Below are 14214 nucleotides of genomic sequence, written 5' to 3'. Positions count from 1 at the left end.
CTGGATTTCAGGAGAGCTCCTTGCAGCTTTTGTGGTGTAGCCACCACCAGTACTGGTTCAGGCCCCCTTGTCAAAGTTCTTCCCTTCCCTGTGCCATAAAAAAACCCAACCTACACAGATGTCTGGGGGCAGATAACCCAAGGCAGGAGCCACATTGTCTGTAAAGGAGCAGCTGCCTCTAATCATTTACTCACCCCCTTCCCTCCAGGGTTTGGGCAGAGCCTGACACTCCGGCTTGAGAGTGTGCAGTCATGCTGCCTCTACCCACATACCTGCCCTGTCTTCCTCTCTCCGAGCAACATGCTAGGAAGAAGAATGGGCCCAGTATGACAGCCCAGAGAGATGATGCAATTTTGCTGCCTCTGCCCACTCACTTTCTCAGTGGTGCGGTGGGAAAGACTGGGTCAGCTGAGCCCCTTCCCCATTGCTATACTGCCTGGAGGGAGAAATGAAGCAAGAGATGGACAGTGGTCTCTCTCTCTCTCTCTTGCTCTCTCTGCCAGCTCGCCCTTCCCTCTCTGAGTGGCAAGGTGTGGAGGATTGGGCTCACAGGGCCAAATCTCCACTGCTGTGCTTTTCCAGAGGGAGGGTGCAAGTGCCTGATGCTACTTGATCACCCTTTCTCTCTGGATGGTGTGGTGGGAGGAGGCAGGAAGTACATCTCCAGATGTTTTAGACTTCAGCGCCCAGCATTCCTGACCATGCTGGCGGGGGCTTCTGAGAGTTGGAACTCTAAAAAATATATATATCTGGAGATCTACCTTCAGTCCACCCCTGGCTTAAAGAGTCAGGGAAAGACCCCTTAAAGGCAGTCATGGGCGGTGGCTGCTGTTCCTTGCAATCACCACATGCCCAATCCCCCCACGTGCTTGCCTTTTCTCTCTCTAGTTGTTACCATGATAGGGAGGATTGGTCCCCCTGGAGCAGGGACAAGGAGGATGAGGACCCAACAGAGACACGTTGCCAAGGGCTTCCTGTAATCTCAAACTACCCCTGTGAGTGACAGTTCCTTCTTTCGGGACAGAGGCATTGGGCGTGATGGCATCCCAGTCCCCCCTAGCTTTGACCCTCTTTTCCTCCCTTTTTATGGAGTCTTATAATCCCTGTAAAACAGATAGACAGAATAAATAGTAGCCCCCACAGAACAGACAATCGCCAATCCAGAATTGCCCCGGGTCTGAGTTCTGATCCTGCACCCCACCCACCCCAAACGATCTTAGGAAAGAGCAGAGACCTTTCTTACAAGGCAGTCCTATCCATTCTTTTTCAGCTTTAGTCTACAATGCACGCTTTTCTGGGAGTAAATCCCATTGAACTCAATGGAGCTTACTTCTGAGTAGACAGGCATAGCATACCTTGCCGGGAATTTACACCAAAGCGGAGGGGGCTTCATGCACTGGACAGGAATAAGGAAGGTGGCACCACCACTACTACTACTACTACTACCACCACCACCATCATCATCATCATCACCCCCCCCTTCCCCTCCAGATCCCACCCACCTGTGTGCAGCAATGGCTCGTCCTATGCGGAATCGTCGATCGCTCGGCTGTTCACTCTGAACGGAACGCAGCGGCAGCGGGAGAAGCGCCTTTAAACGAGCCCCGCCGCCTAGGCAGACGCTCGAAACCAGTGAGCGGCAGCTCCCCGCGGCCAATCAGAGGCCGGCGCGCCCAAACCTACCCCTCGTTCCCTTTTCCGCCAGTGAGCGGAGCGAGGCGGGCAAAGGAGGGGGGATGGTGTGAGAAAATGACGCCGCGTGGCCAGAGGAAGGGCGCCCAATGGAGGCCCGGCCCGGCGAATGAGCGCGTGACGCGGCGGCTCGGCGGCCAATAGGGGCCCCGCTGGTGAGGGTAGTGCGGCTGCAGGTCCTCTGGTGAGAAAGGGGAGACGGTCGCCTAGCAACGGGAGGAAGGCGCTCGGCTCAGTTCGGCTGAGGAGCATCGTGTTACCCTCGATCAAAGGGAGGGAGGGAGGGAAGCCGTTTTGGGAGGAAAAGCCGGGTGTGAGAGCAGAGAGAGAGAACGACTCTTGATGCTGCCGCTGGTACCTGCACAGAAGGGAGTGGTGGGTTCAGGAAGACCAGTATGAACGTTGTTGTTATTTAAATTATGTGTCGCTTCTCAGTGCAAAAAGCAGTCTCGAAGGGACTTGCACACACTGTGCAGAAATCCATGATTAATAACCCACCCTCCAGGAAAAAAAATATATAAACCATAATCAGCACAATAATACAAAGAAAAATAATATAGCAGGTTATGTTGTCGCGTGCTTCCAGGCAGAGATAAAAGGCATTGTGCAACTATTCTGCCTTTTCTTCCTTAATGGATTTTCTGGGGTAAGCAGAAGAAGCGGTGGGCAAACATGGGAGGAACAGGAGTGGATGAGATGAGGTCTGGACCCCTCATAAAATCCTAAGGCAGAGTGATCGCTCTTTAGTAGCCTTATCTGGAAGGACCCTGAGCCTCCCAAGGAGCAGGATGGCAACTGAGGGCCAAAACGGCTGTTACTTTAAATGTGGGGAGGTCTAAATGCTCGGAAAGCCGCGGGATGGGTGCGCGGTGGTGTGGTGTTGATTATATGACACAGCTGCAATGCGCACACACCCTGGGGCTTTCCGCCAAAGTTGCAGAGAAAAAATGTCGGGGACTTACCCTGACTTTTTTCTGTGAGGCAAGGGTGCGCAAGATGATGTCAAGACAACCCCTAAGCCTCGCTGCAGAGTTGCAGCAGAGGTGTGGTCCAGTGGTGCCCAGTGGACAGCGACCTGCGATTGGTTCCACCAGGAAGAGGGTGGGGGGTGGCTCCAGTCCCCGGATGGCCACCCAGAAACCCTGTACCCCCTTCCTGGCATTGGGATTACCCAACACCACCTTGGGGGAGGGAAACAGCGGGGTTCCCGAGGTATGCGGTGTCAGCTTGGTACCATGAAGACACCGCTGTGTGACTTGCAGCTTTGTTTTTTTCTTTTCTTTTTTAACCTCTGTACAGTAGGTGCAGGGCCCTTGATCCAGATCAGGACCCTGTCATGGGGGCAGGGGCAAGGTAATTTTAGGATCCAGATTGGTGGCCGTACACCTACTCTAGAACAAAACTGAAAAGAAGACATAGCTGCTACAGACACATTTATGGTGCAATTCTATGCTTAGACAACGGGGGGGGGGGCAAGGAATGCTGGAAGTTGTAGGTCTTCCTCCCCTTCTAAACATGTGTTGTATAGTGCCCTTAAAGTAATGTGCGTTTTGGCCCTAAAACTCCCGCATGCTTGGCCCCACAAAGCATAGCATGTTTGCTAAACACTGGAACATTCAAAAACATGGGCTTCCGTTGTTCCACCTGAACATCAATTAGCCTGATAGAGTAGTAGGGTACCTGCTTTACATTCAAAAGGCCTGGGTCCACTTGTTGTATCCACTTTAAAAAGATCGAATAAGAAGTGATGGGAATCACCTCTGCCTGAGATACTGGGAGTCCTCCCCAGTTATAGTAGTGGACCAGATGACTGGGTATACTGGGCCAGATGACCTGGGTATTGTGCAGTTCCATGTATTGCTGGGGCCATGTGGAAACTCCAGATTTAGGGGCAATATGCTTGGGAACAACAATAAGGGAGGGCTATTGCTTTCAAGCCCTCCTTGTGGACTTCCTCACAGCATCTGTTTGGTCACTGTTGGACGCATGTTGTTGTTGAGTTAAAGCAAGGTGGGGATCCTCTTTCAGTTCTAGGACCAAATTCAATTTCAAAGAAGGTTTGGGAGGCTGAAGGCAAAAAGGGTGGGAACAAAAAATACCTCTGTAATTGGAAGCCCCCGAACTCAGAGGTGTCCAATCATCCAATAAAGAGTGGGAGAGTTGGCAGAGGTGATCTTTGCCTCCCATCCTCCCAGCTGCTATACCAGCTTTTTAGCCCATCTAGCAAGAACACTTCTGAAGGGGAGGGAAGGAGGTTGGAAGACGCTCGGGATAAATCGTATCCTGGCCTCTCTGGTCTCCTCCCCTCCCCACCTCACCCACTGGAACCCTTTAGATAGATGAACTGTGATCTGAATGAGAAGCTCTGTTTTTTACATTTTTAACAGAAGTTCTCAATATTTAAACCAGATGGAAAATAATAATAATTAGCATTATTTATTTAGTGCATTTTAGAGCAGGGGTGGGCAGAAAGTAGATCTCTACTTTCTCCCCACCCTCCATGCCCACGTGTTCTAGAAGTATGTGACCTCTTGAAGGGAATCTGTGGTTTGATCTGGCAGCTCAGCTCCTTCAAAACCTCTCCCACTAGTTGTGTGGAGGAGCTGAGGTCTTATAAGAAGTTTCACTTTTATTTAGAAGTCCATTTTTCACAAAGATAATTTTGTATAATGCTATTCAGGAATGATACGTTACTAAATCAATATTTTGTTTTGCTTATTATGAAAATTAGCACATCGGAACAAGAATAGCAGATTGCAGATGTTACTAAAGTTTTTGTAGAGAGCTCATCATACATTTCCTGAATCACCTTAACCTCACCTTGGGTTTTGATACTTCCCTCTCCTTTGCCCTCCATAATCAATTTGTCACAAAATTATCCGTCTTTCCTATCCATCATCCATCACCTTAATGAAAGTTTTGCTTTATTACAGTCTAGTTATTTCCCCCCACTTTAACAAATGCAAACCTCTCCTGTTTACATGCAAGCAAAAAGTGGGCTTGCCGAGTGTCTGTTGGGAAGCCTCTGTTTATGGAGGGCCAAAATCGGATTCCTATAAAATCTATGCTCATCTGCGTTTAATAATATTCATGCTTCAGTATTATCTCGTGTTTGCATAATACCTATTACGTGAGATTTCTGTGTGCTTGTTTAATTACCTTGTGTTACACTTAGCCATCTTTGCCTAATTTGTCATGCTATTACATATCTTTTTTCATTTGTATTGGTTTGCCTATCCACCCTTCTTTGTCCCCCGTTACAAACATTGCTTTTCTGTAATGTTGCTATGCCAGGATTGAATCTTGAGAGGGTACATTACTGACATGCTAACTTTATATGTGAATGGGCCACTGCACGTGGTAATTGTCCATTTTTATTTGACCAGCATACATGAAATGCTTACAGAGGCAGGGCTTACTTGTGGCCCATGTCCTGTAAGACCTTCATCTCAGACTGAGATCGAGAGAGTTTTTGATGAGGCACAGTGTCATCTGTCACCTGTTCCCGGAGACTGGGCTTTCTAACTCTTCATTGCAGGCCTCCCTTATTATCTCCAAATTTGCTTTATATTTGTTTTGATCTGTTTATATAGAAAGGTTGCTGGGCTGGGCAAGAGATCTGGCAAGATATCGGGAGGCTTGGAGACTTTACAAGCTGCAGGCCCAAAAAGCTTCATGTGTAGGTGTTTAATTTGGATGTATTGCCATTTTGTTAATTTGGGAAGGCTAAAATTACAGTTAATTACTTCAGATGTGAGAAACGCATCCTCTTGCGTCTCATAACTGGCTGAATGTCAAAATGCCAGCAATGCCAGGACTTTCCTACTATTCTCATGGCCTAGTTGACCTATCATAGAATTAATGTATTGTGGGAGAAGCTGTGGAAAGCAAACTATCTGCTCAAACTATCTCTGCACAGATTTTCATGGCAGGGCGTTTTTGTGCAGCTGTATGCTTGGAGCATATTGCTTTCCACTTGTTCAGGTGGATACAGTATAATACTAGAATCAGAGTTGGAAGGAACCTCAGAAGTATTCTGTTCCAGCTGATGCAAGTAACCAATTAGTATAGCATCTCTCATAAGTGGCCATCCAGCATCTGCTCCTCTAACCAAGGAGAGTCCACCAACTTCCAAGGCAATCATTGTAGAGTAACCTAAGTAGACATTTGTGAAGAATGAGAAAGTTTGCCATTTTGTCTGACATAAATGTATCATGATAAGTTTTAAGATTTAAAAAGTTAAGTCCGCCTTCTTTGACTTGTCACATTCTTGAAAAACAACAAGTGTGGTTGTTCGAAAGAAAACTTTTGAAAACATCCTGTCTTAAATATTATTGGGAATGAAGACAAGTAGCCCTCCAAGAATATAAATTAAGATGGGGGAAGATTTTCATTTTAATTATGTTGACTTTTGCCCCCAAACTGACTGCTGTGGTTTCTCACCTTTCAATATCTAGATAAGTTTGTTGTATAATTTTGTCTAGATTGTGCTTAACCAACTATGTTTGGTCTTTTGGGATAACAATACCCAATAAGATTTCCTTTGGTTGTAACTGAAATTCCCATTCTGAAGATTTGTTTTCCAGGATGGTAACTTAACATTTAACTTAGTAGATAATTGACTTACATTTGATCAAAAAGCTTTCCAGATATAACAACAACAACCAAAATTAGAAGTAGCAGGTGACATACAGAGCAAAGAAGGGATCTAGATAACCTTAGTTTGCAAGCTATTATGCAAGTGTAATACATTGATCTGATTCGCACATAACGGAAATTCCTGGATTGTTTAACCCAGGAATTGCCGATATCTAGTGGGGATGAGAAGTGCGCCGCCTCCCATGCCCTGTTGTTTATTCTTTCAATTAACAACTCTCATTCCTGGGTTATTATCATGACATCCGAACCCAGAAACTCTGGGTTGTTTAGGGGTTGAACAACTCTGAGTTAACCCATGACAACCCAGGGTTTAAACAATCCATGGATTGTCATTATGTGCAAACTGTGCCATTGTTTACTTGTACTGTATTCAAACTGATAGGAGTTGTTTCAGTGGCATTATTTTAGCTTTGTTTCAATTCACAGCTAAAGTGTGTGAGGGGGGAAGGCTAGAAAATGACAGTTGAGGTATAACAGTGGAGTTTAGTCAGGACTTTAGTTAGCGAGTTAGTCTGTGGAGAGAAAGGAGGAAGGTATGCTGGTTGGTGTGTGGCATTTTTATAACAATCCACCTACAAAACAATCCACCCACTTCCACTGCCTCTTCTGAATCCAATGAATAATTAAAAAAAAGCAGGATGATTTGCATGACACAGCAATCTGCACGGATGAGGGTAATAATGCAAATTCCACAGGCACACACAGATGGCGGAAATAAGTTACCATGGCATATTTTCCCCGCTGTGATCATGTGAACCTGGTCAGTGACTGGGTTCGTACAACACGTTAACCCACTCTCAGTGGTTGAGTGTGGGTTGTTGTTGAATTGTGGGCTGTTTGTTGAACTGTGGACTAGCGTGTTGCCTGAATGAGCACATTTTCCCCAAGGTGGCTAGTTAGCCATGCAGTGTAGCTTATTTTTCTCAAACAAGCCACCTTGTGAACCCAGGATTTGTTGTTGGGTTGGTCAGAGTGGTTAACAAGCCACACTGCATGGTCAAGAAGCCAACCTGTGGGAAATGTCCTAGCTTAGCTCTCCATGCTAGTGGACAACACTACATCTTGTGGTAGCAAATCCCATAGTTATTTTTTTTTTAAAGCACTATGCTTTGTATGAAGAAGTAAGAACATAAGAAGAACCATGCTGGATTAGACCAAGGGTCCATCTTGTCCAGCACTCTGTTCATATAGCGGCAAACTAGCTGTCGACCAGGGACCCACAAGCAGGACACGATGCAGTAGCATTCTCCCACCCATGTTCCCCAGCAACTGGTGTATGCAGGCTTACTGCCTCCGATTCTGGAGATAGGACATAGCCTTCAGGACTAGTAGCCATTGTTAGCCTTCTCCTCCAGGAATTTATGCAACCCCCTTTTAAAGCCATCCAAATTGGAAAGTACTTCTTTTCTGTTTTTCATTACACAAATAAAATATAACACCGTGTTAAAAAAAGAAAATCACATTAAAATACAATAGAAAGGTTGGAAGAATTAAAAAAAAGAACTTGCTTTGCAGCAAAAGGAAAACAATGTTGTAGTGCCCGGTGAACCTCCCTGGGGAGGAAATTCTACAAAGGGGTCACTCATTGAGAAAGCTCTCTCTCTCTCTCTTTTATCACCCCCTGCCTTATCTTGGGTAGTAGGTGGCACTTGGACGAAAGCCTCCAAAGATGGGTTGGATGCATAGGTAAATAGTATAGGAGCAGGTCTTCCTTCAGGTTTCTGGGTCTTTAGCCATGTAGGACTTTAAAAGTAAGCACCAGCACTTTGAATTGTGCTTGGAAACAGCCAGTGAAATTCTTTCACTGCTGTCAAGATACTGTCCCAGTCAACAAATCAACTGCTACACTTAGGTTTTTGGACACTCTTCAAAGGCAGCTGTACATCATATTACTGTAGTTAATCCTAGACTTTACCAGCACATGGATAACATTGGCCAGGCAATCCCTGTCTAGGAGAAGTCACAGAACCTTCCTTAACTGATGAAAGGCATTTCTTGCCACAGAGGCTATGAAATCGCCTCTAGAGTGGCTGAGCAGACAAAGCACCCATCCCCGGAAAGAAAATCACAGTTTGATGTCAGCGGCATACTGATGGAATCTCGTTTCAAATCCCCAAATGAACTCTCCCAGAAGTTTTATGTAAGGGACCCATAACATAAATGCCATGGAGCTAAGCAGGAGTTCCCCCAGGCCCACCTTCTGGAATTGACCCTCCAAGGCAAGGGAAATGACAGTGTGGTAGGGAATAGCAAGGATTTTTGTTGGTTCTTTAACTTTTGGACAGCAGGCTTCTGAGTTGAGCCAATCTGTGTTCAGCCCTGCAAATACAGACACTGGGCTTGATTGAAAGCAGTTGCACTTGCTGGCGGAAGGGGAAGATAAAGCAGGGAGGCAGCTGAGTGGCCCTTCTGGCTCCAGGTACATAAATAGACCCTTTGCCTGCAAGACAAGGCAATGGGAGAAAGGGCTGAAGCCACAGAATGCACTCCCCAAAGAATCAGCAGGCCACATGCAAAACCAATGAAAGCTAGCCAGAATCTGAGTCCCCTGTTCAGGAATTCCTCTCTGGCAAAGCCTTTTCCCTCATGAAGGCCTCCTTCAAGACCCCATTTCAAATGGATGGAGCCTGGGGACTTCAGTCTCTCCTGGGAGCTGTCTATAAGTGGAGAAAGCACAGCAGTGGCTATGGATCTGTGCTGCATCAGTTATACGATGCAGGCGCAGCTTTGCAGCCATCACAGGCTTTCCCGTGAAGCTGCAGATTAAAAATGTTAGGGACTTATCCCAACGTTTTCAACTGAAGCAACCTCAGTATGGCTGTTCCGCTAACTGATGCCAATCTGGGGGCACCCCCTGGTGGGAAGTGACCAGCGATGGGTCGCCTTCCACCTGGAAGAGGGCGGGGGCAGCTCTGGTACCCAGATGGCTGGAAGAAACCCTCTGCTCCCTCCTTGATGTTAGTATTACCCAACGCCACCCTGGGAGAGGGAAACCACAGGGTTTTGGACGGAGGCAGTGCCAACCGGGTGCCATAAAGATAGCCCCCACTGTTCGGACAGAAGAAACTTTATCTTGTTTTTCTTTCTTTTAAGAACTGTAATGCCTCAAGGCTTGTGGAGTAACATATGCTGTGGTGCTGTTAAACTGTCCTATCGCTTACTTATACATGTCATGAAAGCAAAGTACTTTTTTGCATTCTCTCCCCCCCCCCCCCCTCTGTGTGAGTGTGAATGAGTGTGAGTGAGATGGGCAGAGTTCCTGGCCCAAAACGTATAACTATATGTCGTATCGCCAGGCCCCCAACTCCAGCATCTGGAAGGATACTGTTGATGGTATCGAAACCCACTGGGGAATGAACAGGGGTTCACTCCCCCTATCCCAGTCTGTACCAAAATCAGGCCTGACATCTTGAGATGGGATGGGGTGACCAGAAGAGTACACAGTATGCTAAATGTGGCAGCACTGTAGATTTGTATAGGACAGTGCTGGCTCTATGTTTCTGAGGGCCCTTGGGCAAGACACCCTCAATGCCCCCTCTCCCTCTGTCAATTGTAATACCAATGTTGCCATCTGCTATTTCTCCTCCTCTTCTTTCACATAATTACTACCACTTTCTTGTTTAACAGGCAGAGAACCAGTGAGCAAGTAGACTGTGGCATCTCTTCCTCCACGCCACCACCATTGTCTGGGCCAGAGCAAGAGGCAGGTGAGCAAGCAGGATGCAATGGTGAAGATGAGCAATTCTATGGAATTATTGTCAGTGGGCCCCTGTGGAGTGTGGGTCCACGGCAAGGGCCCAATCATGGCTACAATACCGGCAGTTTTATTCTAGATCCTTTGCTAATCATCACTAGCATGGAATTTGTCTTTTTCGCAGCTTCATCACACTGGGTCAACATTTCCATCGATCTCTCCATTTGAAGCCCAGAACTATTTTCTTGATGAGTCACTGCCAATTCAGACCATGGCCATTTCTACACCTGCCTTTTTCCCCGGGATCATCCTGGGATCATCCCTGTGCATCCAAATGACACACAGGGGATCCTGGGAGCCGGCAGGGACGATCCCTCCATTTTCCTGGGATAATCCTTAGGTGTGGAAAGGTCCCACGTTAATATAAATGTGCTGGGGCCAGAGGGGGTGTTTGTCCTACTATGCATCACATTTCATTTAAGCTTAATTGACTCTTATGCCATTTTGTCGGCCATTCACCTATTTTGGAGAGATTCCTATCATGCCAGACAGTCCATTTGGGAGTTGGCCGCCCTGAATAATTTGGCGTTATCTGCCGACAGCCACTTCACTGCCCATCCCAACTTCAGATCAGTTACGAGCTAGCTAAATAGCATCGCTTGCAATACAGATTTTTCTCTGCAATAGATGTCCGAAGCAAGCAACTCAGTAGAGCTGGTTGTACTAGCTCTCTGCTCCTCAGATTTTAATGGTTGGTAAAATAAATGCTCTTGGCACTCCTTTAAACTCTGATAGCTGGCTAGTAAAAGCTGACCATCTTGGAGAAATAGAAGCCAGAAGCCAGATACAATCCTAGGCATGGCTGACTGGGGAATGGTGGGAATTGTGGGAGTTTTTCCTGCTAAACATGCATAGGATTGCATCCTTAAACTATGCAATTTTAGATGAATTGTATAACACATGTCTCCTGTCAGATTTCTGAAGGAAAAATCCTCCATAAAATCTTCCTGGGTGTTCTCTTCCTCCCAGAAAAGGCACAAAGACCTTGTATCAGCTCCCATATCCAACCACTATAAATCTAATTGCCTCCCCAAATAGGTGTACAAAAGTGTAATTCAGTACTGATGAAGCAAGGTTATATCTGGGCAGAACTCAGTAATGAAAGGTTGGAATCCAATTTGGCTAATCATAGGGCTTGTTCTATGTTATTAGACTGATAATTGCGCTAAGCATTGTGAAAATGTGTATTGTTCCCACTCTGGTAAAAGCAACAGGTGCCAGTATGCTTATTTATACGAATTGCTATTAGAACTTTGTAAGCCTCTTACATGGTTGGTATTGATCTTATTTTCTTCATGGATTCACACAATACAATAACCACATTAAATGGTTTAGCATGGGTTAAGTGTGGGTTGTCGTTGAACCATGGGTTGTTGTTAAATTGTTAAATTGTGTTCTCCAAACCCAGTGTGTTTTCCTCAGGGTGGCTAATTTTTCTCAAACAAATCATCCTGAGAACCCATGGTTTGTTGTTGGGTTATGAATTGTGGGTTGTTTGTGGTTAACAAGCCATGGTTTGTTAGCGTGGCTGGTTTCAGACAGTATGATAACCCATTCTTTAACAACAACCCATACTCAACCACTCAGTGTGGGTTATTGTGTTGTGTGTACCCAGTCCATGTCTCCTAGCCTAGGGTGACCATATGGAAAGGACAGGGCTCCTGTATCTTTAACAATTGTATAGAAAAGGGAATTTCAGCAGGTGTCCTTTGTATGCATGTAGCAGCTGGTGAAATTCCCTCTTAATCACAACAGTTGAAGCTGCAGGAGCCCTGCCCTCTTTTGTATCTGGTCATCTCAGTGGTCGGTCAGCATTCTGTGCCCACTGAGCCTACTCAGTCCTTACTGAGCTGTTGGGGGAGGGGGGAACGTCCATGTATGCTTCCTTAGAAGGGCCAGCATCAAGAGTAGGCACGGTTGGGCACCTGTCAAGGGCTCACACCCCTTCGGGGGCACACTGACAAGAACCCCCTGGAGCTGCTCCTCCTCATTGCATCCTGCTTCTTCACCTACCTCTCCCTCTGCGCCAGACAACAGTGATGGTGAGAAGGAGGAGCAGGAGATGCCATGGCCTACTTGCTTGCTGGCTCTCTGCTTGTCAAGCAAGCAAGTAAATGGTAGCAACGATGAGAAAGAAGATGAGCAAGAGCAGCTGGTGATAATGGTGGTGAGAAGGTAGATTTACTGAAGGAGGGGGGCATTGAGGGTATCTTGCCCAAGGGCCCTCAGAAACCTGGAGCATGCACTGCCATTATACAAATCTATGATGATGCCGCATTTGGAGTGCTGTGTACACCTCTGGTCATCCCATCTCAAGATGTTCAGGCCTGGTTTTGGGGGCAGTGTTCTTGGTCGCCCTGATGGATTAAGGTTGCTAACCCTTTTACAGCAAGTGGTTAGTGAGCAGGGTTAAAGCATGGTTTTGTAGCCACCATGGTTAGGAAAAACGGCATTCACAAGATACGCTAACCCATCATAGCTCAAAGCGCTTAACCGTCATGGTTTAGCATGTTGTCTGAACAGGGCCATTGTGCAGCTACTCTGTCTTTTTCTCCTTAACAGATTTTTTTTTGCCGGGGTGAAAGGAAAAAAGTCAAAAGAAGTGGCAGAAAAACTTGAGAAGATTTCAAGTAGAAGATAATGTCTCGAAAACGCCCCCCCCCCCAATAACATTCTGTGTATGGGCCAGGGCGATTGGATGCTAAAAGGCATGTCTGAAAGCATCCCTAGTAAAGTATATCCAGGCTTGGCCCTGTAGTTCTGTCATGAGGTGGGTAAAACCTGATCAGTTAATATTAGTGCTTGCTTACCAATTTAAAGCCAACAGGTGCAGACAAAGTCAAGAACGGTTGCTTTAATGCAGGGGTGGGGAATGTCAAGAATGGGGGCCAAATCCAGTCAACCTGGGGGCCAAATCTGGCCCTCTGGATTTCCCCAGATGACCACACCTACTTTCCATGGAGCCACCCCCTTTCTCCCAACCACCAATCATTTAATGTTTGTGAATTCCCCCCCCCCCACACACACACCATTCTAAGAGCACAATCATGACTGGTCATTTTGACGACGCATTGATCCTCCTGCACATCTCCCCCTTGTCTCCTGCTCCTTCCACCATTTTTCGTTATAAAAGTATCCTCAGAAAATGCGACTCTTCTGAGCTATAGGGAAATTGGTCGCTATTTCCTGCTGTGTGGAGATGTTTCACTATAAAATGCCCACTAAACTGAATGGGCAATGTGGTCACTGCTGGCTTCCCCTTTCTCCCCTGTATGATTATGCTCATTCCTATCACAGAAGAGAATCAGGAAGCAAGAGTGAAGGTAAGGAAATGGGATTCCACCCCCACCACCCCGGTCCAATGTTTTTTTAAAAAAGGTTAAAATGCAAGAGCTTTAAGTTACAATATGCTAGAATGTTTTGTATTTTCGGTCCCACCCATTTTGCCTTTGGCATCACCCACCACCGGAATGTGTCCCACGAGAGATACTCCAAAATGGATTTTGGCCCTTGAGCCCTAAGGGATCACACCCCCACCCCCACTTTATTGCTTTAGCATGTGCCATGCATAACCCATTTGGCACAGGGTTGGGGGCCGTGCCGTGGGGAGAACTGCATGGTGTTTGCTTCAAAAAACAGATAAGTGAAGGGTCAACCAGGTTGACTTGCTCAAGGTTACCTTAATTCATCACAGAGTTTCTTTTCTAGGAAACAGTATTTACGTCAAAAAGTTGCATGCAGCTTTATTTGCATACATTACAACAAAATACGATTCTAAGCCAGTGGTTTAAAGTCTCAAGGGAAGAGAGTCATCAGAAACTGGGGGCAACCTAGGAGTTAACAGCGGTAGTTTGGATAAACTTTGGCTGCTGTCCTAAGTACACTTATTCCAGAATAAACTCTGTTGATATGAGGAAGTTCTGCCAGTACACAAAATGCCCATAAATTAAGGTCATCAGATCTGCAATGATACCCAAACTGAACTGATGCTTTATGGAAAGCTCTGGGTCATTATGTGACACAGGTCATCTGTGTGTTCGTAAGTGTATCGGTTAGGTGGTGCGGCATCTACTTGTGTCCGTGCAGTGGATGATAGGGACAATCCAGAG

At 46.3% G+C, this 14214-nt stretch overlaps 1 protein-coding gene across 2 annotated transcripts in view; it reads right to left on the bottom strand.

Moving 5' to 3' along the window:
• The window catches only part of HMGCS1 (3-hydroxy-3-methylglutaryl-CoA synthase 1), a 32760-nt gene extending 31149 nt beyond the window's left edge, over positions 1-1611 (bottom strand). Inside the window, exon 1 of one of the 2 annotated variants that reach the window (XM_063128123.1) lies at positions 1503-1611. The gene's annotated coding sequence lies outside the window, so the exon portion shown is untranslated. The remainder of the gene's footprint in view (positions 1-1502) is intronic. The other variant, XM_063128122.1, reaches the window with a different exon arrangement.
• Between the last annotated feature and the right edge of the window lie 12603 nt (positions 1612-14214).

This window comes from Elgaria multicarinata, chromosome 6 (genome assembly GCF_023053635.1).
Source record: "Elgaria multicarinata webbii isolate HBS135686 ecotype San Diego chromosome 6, rElgMul1.1.pri, whole genome shotgun sequence".
Classification (NCBI taxonomy): Eukaryota; Metazoa; Chordata; class Lepidosauria; order Squamata; family Anguidae; genus Elgaria; species Elgaria multicarinata.
Note: the sequence above shows the minus strand (reverse complement) of the source record. Positions and strands in the feature narration are given on the sequence as shown.